A 12,639-nucleotide genomic window follows, 5' to 3' on the forward strand; every position below is an offset into this window, starting at 1 on the left:
TGTTTATACTGTGATGTCATCAAGCCTGGAATATTAACCCAATTGTTGCTGAAATAAGAAGTGGTTCTTCTTTATTTTTGTTTTGTTTTGTTTTGTTTTCGTGGTTTTAAGAATGGCAATCAAGAAAGTGGCTGAGAATCTGGAAGTAATTATGTTTCAGAAAATAATGGATGAGATTGAGATTGAGATAACGAAACAAACCCTGCGACAGGGCAGTAAGGAATTGAAAATTGAACTGAGCAAAATGACGCAGGAGCTTAAAGAAATAGGGGATCCTGTGAGAGAGGAGAATGAGATCAGAGATGAGAAAAGAAAAAATAAAGGGAAGATACAAGCCCTGGAGATTGGAACAAATGTGGAATTGGAAAAGGATCTGGAGTTTATGGATATTAGAAATAAAATCTACTGTTTGGAATTTAACGTTGTCTCTGAAGAAATTAATGAAGATATTAGAGATAAAGTTATCAATGGCTTGGATAATCTTCTGGACTGGAATGACGTGATGGAGCTTGATATAGAGAAAATCTATGGAATTAACTGCAGCCATGTGACAATGGAAAAACTCTCAAGAGATGAGCCAGTGCATTTTGTAAAAAAGAAGAACAGAGATATGACTTTACAACAATATTTCAGCAACTTATTCAGAATCGATGGCAAGAAAATATTTGGGATAGAGGAAATTCCCATCAGACTCTTATTATATGACTATGGCAATGACAGCAAGATTATTATGGAATACTGATAATGGAAGATTGGGCACTGAAATTACTGGACTTAACAGGACTATTGAAGATGGAAGATGGAATTAATATGGATAATGGAACAATGGCTATTGAAATTATTGGACCTAACAGATTTGATGAGATGGGTTAATCGATACGTTTATTTGGACTATGGTTATGACAACAAGATTGTTATTATTATTAATGAGATGGATTAATCGACATGTTTATTTGGAGAAAAATTGATAGATATATTTCTTAAAGAATTGAAACCTCTCTTTGACTTTTTGTGGAAAGAATAAAGTAATGTTTATGAGATTTGATGATTAATTAAGATAACTACTGGAGGAAAGTGATTTTATAATATAATTTAAGAGACAGGATTGTTATATATTGTAGACCTATAACTGATCTGCGACAAATGGGAAGTCAACATTTTATTTTTTTGTTTAATCATTTTTGTTTTGTTTTGTTTTTTGTCTTAGAATGTTTTATGACTTTGTTTTGTTTGTTTTATGAAAATTTGAATAAAAATTATTGTAAAAAAAAAAAGAGTGTAGGATCTCCCTGCCTCACTAAAAGAATTATTTCTTCCAAGCGTGGAATGAATAGTATATGGCACTTGCAAAAGTGCAAGTTCTGCAGATCGAAGTGTTTGAGTCCGCATATCAGGAGTAAGGCGATTCTGCCAGTAAACTGGCCCCAAGTTACAATGGGCTTTATAAAGTAATGGTAACAACCTGAACTTGGCCTAGTAACAAATCAGGAACCAGCGCAGATCTCTGAGCAGAGGAGTTATGTGCTGACAGGGTCTCACTCCTGTCAGCAACCATGCTGCAACATTCTACATGATCTGCAGTTTCCAGACCAAGCACATGGAAGCCTCACACAGAGTGCACTGCGGTAACTCTATCCTGAAGTCACCAATGCCTGAATTACTGTGGTTGAGTCCTCCCAGGCCAGGAACAATCATTATCTGTCTTTCCAAGCACTGCTGGTAAAAAGCTTTTCACAATGAAGTCGTTACAAATAGATGTAGCAAATAAATCCTTGCTTGCAGTCATGTCTAGATTGGCTCTTAGCCACACAATGATGCAAGGGAGTGTGGAGGCATTGCAGCTTGAGAATGCATCAAATCGCAAAAAAAGGAAGTGACAGCCATGTGCAGGGAAATACTTCCTCAGCTCTGTGTATTGAGATACTTGGATAGTTGCCTCCTACGAAGGGTCGTGCCCAGAGATGACTTCTGAGTAATTAAGGCCAACAAATGAGATTGAATCATAGCAGCAGCAGCAGCAGCCTTGACAGAGCCACCTACTGACTCAAAACTCCACCCTAGAGTCATCTACTCTGGCTGGCAGAAGCTTTCCGAAGACTCAGGAAAGGAATGTTCCCAGCCCTAAAGATGCCAGGCATTAATCTGTGACCTCATGCATGCAAAGTGCAAGTTTTGCAACTGAGCCATGGTTCATCCACCTCCCCACAGCAATGAAGTGTTCCAGTAACGGACCTGGAAGTTTAAATGCTGTTTACAGTTGACTTTTTGTTTTCTTAATATGTACCTTCAGACTCTTCTTGGTAAGTGGCTGATGAAAATATTACATTTTCACGCAGGCTGGGGAGTGATTCCAAGATATCAACTGAGAGAAGGGCTCTTGGTCAGTGAGCAAGAGCTTCAACGCCATAAAGCCAGACAGGAGGAAGAGAAACGAAGACAGACAAATAAAGGGTTAGGACTAGGGATGTGCTCAAATTTTGCAAAATTCAAATTTGAGACCAAATTTCCTATTTGTTCAGTTTTTGTCCTTGCATATCCGATTTTTTTCCTAGCGTTTTTCCACACCTGAAGTGGATTATTTTTTAAAAAAAATGCCTCAAAATATTGATATTTTCCTCAAAATATCAATATTAATATTGATATTTCCTTCAAAATATTCATACTAGTATTATTTAAATTACTGATTTTTTAAAAAATCTGAAAAAATTGTATTTTAACAAATATTAATATTTTTGGGGGGGAAACAAATCGGTATTTATAGCAAATAGCGAACACTGATCCCCGATGAAGTGGTAATGGAAGGAAGTTCGACACAGCAAATACTGAACTGGCACCGAAATGCGGATCCCATCCCTGGTTGGCACATCAACAAAACCAAAAGCACAGTTTGTAAGTGTCTTTCCCACAGTTACAGCAGGGTTAGCTAATGCGTGCCCTTCAGATGTGATTGGACTACAACTCCCATCATCCCTGGCCAGTGAGTGTGGATTATGGAGTATGTAGTCCAACAACATCTGGAAGGCAGCACACAAGGGTTGTTGTGCCAGTGCAATATCAAAGAGTGAGGATAAGGATACACTCTAGCCTAATGGTTCCCAATTTTTCTTTCTCCACGGACCACTCAAAAATCCCTGATTGTCTCGGCTGACCACTTAATGACTTTTATGCTTGTTGTAGTAGCAACTGTAACACACTGTGCCTGATGCCAGATGATTTTTAATTGCAATTTTATTGCTTCATTTATTTCTTATATTGTATTCCACAGAATTCAAATTGTAATACAAAGAAGAACATTGCAAGAAACAAAAAAGCAATAAAAATGCAACTTAAACTCAACATGAATATTTAATTTGTACACGCTGTGGGCTACCTGAATGACATTCACGAATAACAGTTTGAGAACCTTCTCAGTGGTGGCCCCCGAACTATGGAATACCCTTCCTGATGAGGTCCGCTTGGCGCCAACATTACTATCTTTTCGGCGCCAGGTAAAAACCTTCCTCTTCTCCCAGGCATTTTAGTATTTTAGTATTTAATATGTATTATAGTATGTGTCTTATTATGTTTTTAATTTTTGATATAATTAATTTATTTTAAACTGCTTGATACATGCGGTTTTAATTATATGTCACATGTTTTGTCTGTTGTAAACCGCCAGAGAGCTTTGGCTATGGGGCAGTATATAAATTTAATAAATAAATAAATAAACCGATGCTGTAGCCAACACTATTCAGTGATCTATTGCTCAGTACATAGGAAAATGCCTTATATAGAGTCAGATGCTTGGTCCCACCTAGCTCAGTATTGTTGACGGCAGCAGCTATCCAGGATTTCAGGCAGTGGTCTCTCCCAGCCCTACATGGCAATGCTGAGGATTGAACCTGGGGAAATTCTGCATGCAAAGCAGGTTCACTGCCACTGAACCACAGCTCTTCCCTGACTGTGTTCCTTGTTTTAACTGGCACATCACAATAAGACCCTTTGCCCCCAGGAAGACCCTCTACTGTAATGTGTTGGTCAATCTTATTAATGGCATCTTTATGGTCTGGACAAATGGTAAAGAGAGTTTAGAACAATTTAAAATTACATCAACTCTATCCATCCCTCTATTAAGTTTACATTTAATAGTACAAATGACAATCTGCACATCCCTTTTCTGGATGTCCTTCTTACCATTGAAAACAACAAAATAGCCACTGATCGCTACAGCAAACCCACTGATGCCCACACCTATCTTAACTGGAAATCCTGCCATCCTAGGCATATAAAGAAAAATATTGTGTATAGCTTAGCTCTGAGAATCAAACTTATTTGCAACACTGAAGATAAATACCAGAGAAGGATCAGTGAACTTAAAGAACACCTTCTTCGAAGAGGATATCCTCCATATATAGATTGCAACATCCAGCGAGCCGCCATTCTGTCCAGATAAAACCTCCTCTATCATACTGAGGTGTCAAAGAACAGAGAGCAACGAATTCCATTTGTGGTAGATTTCCATCCAGCATCTCCTATCACCGAGCAATCAGGGAGAACTACCCATTGCTGGCAAACTCTGAACATCTTGCTAGAGCCATCAGCAGGCCTCCTGTTGAAGCATTTCACCAGCCTCCTAATTTGCGCAGACTGTTGGTGAGAGCTGTGCTTAAGCCACCTATCACCAATCCAGGGTCTCATCCTTGTCACTCCAAACACTGTATCACCTGTGTGTACCTCAGGGAGACAGCCACTTTTACAAGCACTAGGACAGGCAGGACATATTACATCAAACAGAACATCACCTGTAGGTCTTGCAATATAATTTATGTCATCAAATGCAAAAGACCAGGATGTCATATCCAATACGTAGGAAAAACCACAACTGACCTATGCACACGCTTCAGAAACCACAAATCGGCAATCTTAACAAAAAAAAGTGGAGCAACCAGTTGCAAAACATTTCAGCATTGAGGGTCATAGCCTGTTGGACTTTTCCATAACAGCTATAGAGATGGCAATGGCAATTCTATTTCAGATTTTTATCATGTTTAATGTTCTTATAATTGTACTAGATTTTTCACACTTGCTCATATTTTAATTGTGATTTTATTTGTTGTACACCGCCCTGAGAGCTTTCTGCTATAGGGCGGTCTAGAAATATAATTAAATAAAAAAAATTTAAAAAAAGATGCCAACAGATACAGCAGCATTGACTAAAAGGGAGAACTTCTAGATATACCCTCTGGACACATTGGCACCACATGGCCTGAACCTGGAGGACAGTACCACCACTACTTAGCTTCTGCAAATGAAGCCCCTCTGAGTATTCCATCCTCAAAGCTCTATAACTGCCACCTTGGTAACTGCATTTGTATGTTAGCAGCTGATGAAGGCAAAAGCTAAAACGTTTTGTTAATACAATAAAAACCTCTGTCTTGTTAATCACAATTACATGAGCATATTTTACTTTTAATTGTAATGGTGCAATTCAGGGCTAGCCTACTCAGAGTAGACCCATTAAAGCTAATAGAAATTACTACCTTAGCTCTATTAATTTAAATGACTCTACTCTTAGTAAGACTTGGTTGAATACAATCCAATTAGGGTTGCCAGGTCAGAAGCATCCCAAACCCTGTGATTTCAGGAGTGGGCACCGGTGATGTCACAGAGGCAGGCCCCAGTGATGTCGTTAAGGATGATATGTTAAGCATCAACCACAATTGCTTGGAGCATACCATTCAAACAAAAAAAAATTCTCCAACTGGAAAACTAAATGAGGGTGTTGCCAGGTCCAACAGAAGTGACAGGATCATTCCTTCTCATCTGCTTAGAGAGCCCGGGTAGGGAACATTTAATCTAGCCTACTTGCTTCTGGCAAGAAGGGTTTAAGTGTCCTCAGGCCAGGCAAGTCACCAGAAGGCCATTGTAGGAAAAGGGGATCCTAGTGTTGTGGAGATGTTAGATGGGAACACTCAGGAGTAAATATGGATGCCCCTGAAGGCTGCAATTCTAAACAAACACACTAAACCCCATAGAACACAACAGGAATTACTTCTGTGTAGATATAGTTAGGACTGTGCTGTTGATAAGGCTTGACTAGGGATCCTCTGCAAATATGTCTATATCCAAGCAGGGTTGGCAACCCCCTGCCTGAAATGCCCTGCCCCTGCCTTTTAAAATGGCTGCTCCAAACTTCTTTACAGACTTGACCCATCACCGCAGATAGAGGTTTGAGAAATGACTAAGAGGTAAGAAGATTCTCTACCCTTTCCCGCCTACCCTATGGGCTGCTATAAACTCATTTTGACAACCAACACAATTTCAGTGAGTAATAACTGACAGAGAGAAAACACACATGGTTTGATCTACCTTCACAGGCAGCAGCTGGGGAACAACTGCAATTGAAACCACAGTTCCTAGTATGTGAATTGTCTTTTACCACTATTGGGCAAGAAACAAACCATCATGCAAACAACAAGGTGCATTATCAGTGGTTTTAAGGGGGTTCAGCTGAACACATGGAACCTTTGTTTCTATGGATGTAAGGGAGGTCATAGATAAATGAAATGCAAACAATTGACATTAGGCAGGCAACTTCATTGTACTCTTTTTGGCACCTGGTAAAAACATATTTTGTATAGGCAAAAGCTACTATGTTTTTTATCTGTTTTTAACTCATTGGTGGTTTTATTACTTTGAATGTTTTTAAATAAATGTTTTTAACTCTTTCTGCCAATAATTTTATTGTTTTAATTCCTTCTGTAAACCGCTTTGAGGCTTTTTACAATAAAGCGGTATATAAATGTTGTAAGTAAAATACATAAATAAATTGCAGAGTCACTGTGGCCCTTGAGACTCTTTCCTCTTTTAGGAACAAAGGAATCTGCCTTATACTGACTCAGGCCATTTGGTACTATCTAGCTCAGTACCAATGACATGGACTTGGGTTGGCTCTCCAGGATTCCAGGCAATAGTCTTTTCCAGAGATTGGATTTTGGATGTTCGCATGCAAAGCATGTGCCCCCTGTCACACCCTCTCACAGCCCTCTCCTGCACCCTCCTCAAGTGATTTTGCCTGGCTTTAACGTGTCCTTCACCTGTGACAATGCCTCGTGCTTGGTAGATGTGCATGTGAGCGAGTGAGTGTGTAGAAACCGCTCACTTTTCCTTGGCTGGAATCTAACCTTCTGTACAAAAGCCAAGAGTCACATCCATTGGTCCACCCACTTTTTGCCTCTGGCCCTGCCCACCATTAGCATGCAGTCCCCGGAAGGTTACCCAAGAGGGAATGTGACCATGAGGATGAAAAAAGGTTTCCAGTGCCTGGAACAAGAAGGGATGACCTTGTGCTTTTTCTTAGCAATGTGTTGCCCAGGCTGAGGGAGTGCAGGAGGGCTTGAAGGGTGACAGCTGGCGCAAGGGCTACAGCTCAGTGACAGAGCGGCTCCTTTGCATGCAGAAGGTTCCAGGTTCATTTCCTGGCATGTGGAATTGAAACCTTGCAGAGCTGCTGCCAGTCAGTACAGACAACACTGAGCTACATACACAGGTAGAGCCTGACACTGATTTTATGCCTTCTACATTAAATTTTACCTTTGTAGTCCCTTTAGTACCAATCCCTATATATATGTATATGTGTGTGTGTGTGTATACTGTATTTTATGTATGTATGTATATATATGTGTATATATGTATATATATATGTATATATATATATATATATATATATTGTATTATATGTATTTATATATATATATATATATATATATTGTATTTTATGTATTTTATGTATTAATTTATTTTAATGTTTTTGTGATTTTACAATTTTATTATGTACGTGTTTGATTTTATTTTTGTAAGCTGCCCTGAGTGCCCTATTATAGGGTAGAAGGGTGGGATAGAAATATTTTAAATAAATAAATGAATACGCCACTGCTTTGACTCACTATAAGCAGCTTTCTATGTTCCTGTACAGAAGGTTTGGGATTAGCTCTCCTGGGCCAACTGACTGCCAAAATAAAGAGATCTGAAATGTCTACATTCTGGCTTAGTTCCTTCTTCAGGCTGTCAGTCTGGTGGCTGTAGGTAGTAGTAAGCTAGTGCAAGCACCAAGGGCTCCTGGTTCAACATGCCCAACACAACCACAGTGAAACAAAAAAAGCTGCACAATTCCACACTGCAATGAGGAAAAAGGGGGGTGCATGCGCACATACAGAACCTTCTGAAGCTTTATTTGTGCATGATATCACCAGAGGACTTTGGAATTCTTAATGCTTTAAACATGAGAGACATTATTCATCAGCAGCCTACACAGCACATGAAGGAAAGGTCCAGAGAACAACATGAGAGGGACCTTGTTACTCACAGATGAACCCAACCAGATGCTAAGCTATTTCTGCTCAGACTAAAAACAGAGACTCATTAAATCTGGCATCTTGAAGCTATCACCACCACCCTCTCAGGAACAGGGAAGGTGCCCCTCCCCATCCACCAAAAGCAATAAAATAAATACAAGGTCTCCTGTTCTAGATCTCTTAATTATGTAACAGTAGTTATAATGAAAAAGACAGATGGATCAGGCCGCAGGTTAATGAAGTCCAGCATCCCATTTCCCACATGGCCAATCAGATACTTCTAGGAGGCTCAGAAACAGGGCTTGAACACAATGGTAGTCAATGAAGCTCTATATAGCCATAATTACTAGTAGCCAATGATAGGCCTCTTCCTCCCTAAATTTATCTAGGCCACATTGACACAATGCATTTATTCCACTGTTATTTCACTTTAAACAGTCATGGCTTCCCCCAAATAATCCTGGGAAGGTAGTTTGTGAAGGGTGCTCAGAGAAGGTACATTCATACAACACAGGAAGTGGACCTTTAGTGTTATGGCACCTAGTCTTTGGAATTCCCTCCCCTTAAATATTAAACAGGCACTGTCTCTATTGAAAGCCAGTGTGGTGCAGTGGTTAAGGTGTTGGACTAGGATCTGGGAGACCAGGGTTCGAATCCCCACATAGCCATGAAGCTCACTGGGTGACCTTGGGCCAGTCACTGCCTCTCAGCCTCATGAAAACCCTATTCACAGGGTCGCTATAAGTCGGAATCGACTTGAAGGCAGTACATTTTTTACTGTCTCTTATTATCTTTTCAGCACCTGCTGAAGACCTTCCTTTTTCAAGAAGCCTTTTAAATAGAGACCTTATCCTAGTCTGTGTCAGTGTTGGAATTGTTTTTAAGTACCGTATATTCCGGCGTATAAGACGACTTTTTAACCCTGGAAAATCTTCTCCAAAGTCGGGTGTCGTCTTATATGCCGGGTGTCGTCTTATACGCCGGAATATACGGGTACTTCGCCAACTGAGGCATTGCTGTCTTCTACAAGAAACAACAGTGGGCGGGCCGAGGAAGGGCTCCCAAACTGACCCCGGAGACGCTTGGCGGGCACGTGATTCTAAAACATTAAGTCTACGGCTGCAAACGCCGCCGGAGTATCGCCGCGCCTTACACCCTACGGGTGGCGCAGTGGTCCAAACACAACTAAGGGAGGAAGAAGCCAGCCAAGGAAGGAAGGAAAGGAAGGAGCGGAAGTGGTTCGCGCGCCTGCACATAGGAGGCGGGGGGGGCAGCTTGCGGCTGCCTGTGGTAGGGAGTTAAAAAAAAAAACCAACCACAAACCGGCTCGCCGCTGTGAGGAAAAAAACACTGGGTGCCTTGGGCGGCGGTGGCGGAGCCTTCTCCTCCTCCTCCTCCCCGCTTCGGCCATGAGCGTCGCAGCGCTGGTTTCTCCCGCGCTGCCACCGCCGGGGCCTCCGCCCCCCACCGCTGCCGCCGCCGCCTCCGCTGCGCTGCCCGCCAGCACGGGCCCCACTGCTGCCGCCGAGAGCTTCGAGGAGGAGGAGCTGGACAGCCCCGCCGATGAAGAGGATGGAGAGCGTAGCGGCCACGCGCGGGATTCCGACAAAGCTGAGGCTTTCTCCTTGTCTCTTTCCCACCGATGACCGGTGGCCCCGATCCGGTGTCGCGCCGGCCTTCTCGGGCCGAGTTCTACCGGGCTTGCTGCCCGAGTCAGTGTGCCTGCGGGGGTGCCGTTCGGCCCTGCTTCGTCCTGACTCGAGAGTAGCCCCATGGAAACTAGTAGAGGTAGCTGGCTTAGTTGCACCAATTTCAGTGGGTCTCTTCTGAGTAGCGTCGGATGCAGCCCTAAGCACCGTCCGGTACCATTGGGTTTACTCTTGAGTCAGTGCACACATAGGATTTTATCCAGTGTTAGTTCTACCCAGAGCAGACCTACTGAAACCAATGGGGCCTGTCTAACTGAGGCGCTTCAGTTGGTTTATGCCAAGTAAGGGCCGAACCCAGGAAAGTCTTCTCAAAAGTTGGGGGTCGTCTTATACGCCCAGTCGTCTTATACGCCGGAATATACAGTATTTTTATTTTAAAAAGATGTGTGGTTTTTAAGATTTTTTCACTTGTTTTGTTTTTAAGATACTTTATAGATATTTTTAGTGTTCTTTCATTTGTATGCCATCCTGAGCTCCTTCTGGGAGGAAAGGTAGGATATAAATTTACTAAATAATAACAACAACAACAACAGGAAGACATCTCCTTGTACTTCTGACCACTCATTCTAGGCCCCGCTATTCTTGTTTAATCTGGGCTCAACAGTATGCTTCTCAAAACATTCCAGTTCCCATTAAATGCCTTGAATGTTTCACCTATCAGCAGGAACATTCTACTTCTCCCCAATAACACCGACTTGGGCAAGATTCACTGGTCATGTTGGGATGGGCAAACACATGTGCACACACTAGATCTACTGAACCAGCAAAAGTCCTCAAATGCTTCATGCAAATGAGCACCTCCAAATTCACATCAAAATTTCATTTTAGGCGGGCAGTAGCCAATTCCAAATCCTTCCATTCTCACAGATGCAACATTACTGAGGAAATGATGGCACTGTCCTTCTGTAATGCTTGTTTCATCAGGTAGAAGGACTGGGCTGACAGACCAATTCTACAAATCAAAAGGTGTATTGGAGATCATCCAATCTAACCCCACACTCACTGCAAGATCTACACCCTCCCTGACAGATGGATGCAGTGGTGGCTGGTGACTCCATGTCAATGGGGCAGTGGAATCCACTCCGGGTTTTAGACCAGACTTTCAAGGAGCTGTCCAAGGTGCTTCAGCTAAAACTGGGAGTGGATTCCACTGCCCCAATTACATGGAGCCACCACTCACCACTGGACTTAGCTGTACTTTGGATACAAGCCTTTCAGATTTTTCAAGAGGGCCATCATATCTCCCCTTAACCTTTTCTTCTCCAAACTAAAGCAAACCCCAGACCTTCCCTGCATGCCTCGGAGGAATTGGTTTCCAAAACTCATCCTGGTCACCCTCCTCTGGATACGTTCCATCTACTCAATGTCCTCAAAATCAATGCAATTCCTTTTTAGTTTTTGCCTGAAGTGCTACTTAATGAGAGTCAGGGGGCTGACAAAGAAGGACTAAAAAGGTTTTTTGTTAAAACAAAGCAAACTTTTCGGCTGTTTAGATGTTGCTGAACCACAACTTCCAGATACCCTGGCCTTTGGCCATGCTGCTGGGACTATGGGAGTTGTAGTCCAGCAACATCTGGGTGGCCAAAAGTTCCCAACGCTTCTGTTAAGAGCGTAGACTTTTCCCCCCCGTGAATGGGCAATTTACCTGCAGTCATGAAATCCAGAGCTCACATTCTTCAGGGAGCTGGATAGATGACACATATGTACCCAGCCAGTTTTATAGTTAGAATTTGGAGATAATTAGATCAGGAAGGGGAACAGCATGACTGGGTTAAAGCATCTTTGGGGTGTAACTGCTGTCTTTGGGGATCTGATGCGGGATTAGGACATGGGGTTTCTGCTTATAGGGGATGGGTTTGCCTCCACTATTCTCTGCCTGTATATTTGTAAATAAAACAATTATTATGCAAAACTCTTCAATGGCTACCCTGGAACATCTCACTGAACAGGGATCATGGATCCCTGTTTCCATGGCAGCTAACCTATCTTTGCCATCAGGACCTGCAGGCAACACTGCACAATTCTTATCTCCTGCCATCTCAGTTTTGGTGGCTCATGTCAAAATATGCCAATACTGTGATGGAAGCCATGAAAAGCTGGTGCAGATTTTGAAAAGTTTAATTTTTTACAAAGTAAATGTATTCTGTGCCATATCACTGAAAACATCCGCCATATACCATAGATAAATGTCTGCTGAATACACTGCGATAAAGCATTGCACATGACTAGCTTACCTTGAAAAGAGATTAACAAACCACAACTCTGCTTGCACGTGAACAATAAACGTGTCAACTGAGAGTTAATATGGATGAAATTGCCAGTATACTGCCTCATTGGATCAAATTTGAACATATGCAAGCATGTCTGTTTTGTCAGAACATTCCTACACACAACTGTCACGCCTGTTTCAACTTGCAGGTCCTTTTCAACGACTGTTAAGTTGCCGTGGGCTGAAATACATCCAACTGGATCATCCCATCAAACATTCTAGGTTTATCGGGCAGATAATAATTCATTACGCATTAATTCAGAGGCACACATATGACAGAGTTACACACCCTTTGGGACAGTGCCAAGGGCTTTGTAGAAGAATGTGA

The 12,639-nt window shown here is 42.0% G+C and overlaps 1 protein-coding gene across 3 annotated transcripts in view; it reads right to left on the reverse strand.

Annotated features, from left to right (window-relative positions):
• TSNARE1 (t-SNARE domain containing 1) overlaps positions 1–12,639 on the reverse strand; it is a 647,930-nt gene that overhangs the window by 563,436 nt on the left and 71,855 nt on the right. The window lies entirely within an intron of this gene.

This window comes from Rhineura floridana, chromosome 1 (assembly GCF_030035675.1).
Source record: "Rhineura floridana isolate rRhiFlo1 chromosome 1, rRhiFlo1.hap2, whole genome shotgun sequence".
In the NCBI taxonomy this organism is placed as follows: domain Eukaryota; kingdom Metazoa; phylum Chordata; class Lepidosauria; order Squamata; family Rhineuridae; genus Rhineura; species Rhineura floridana.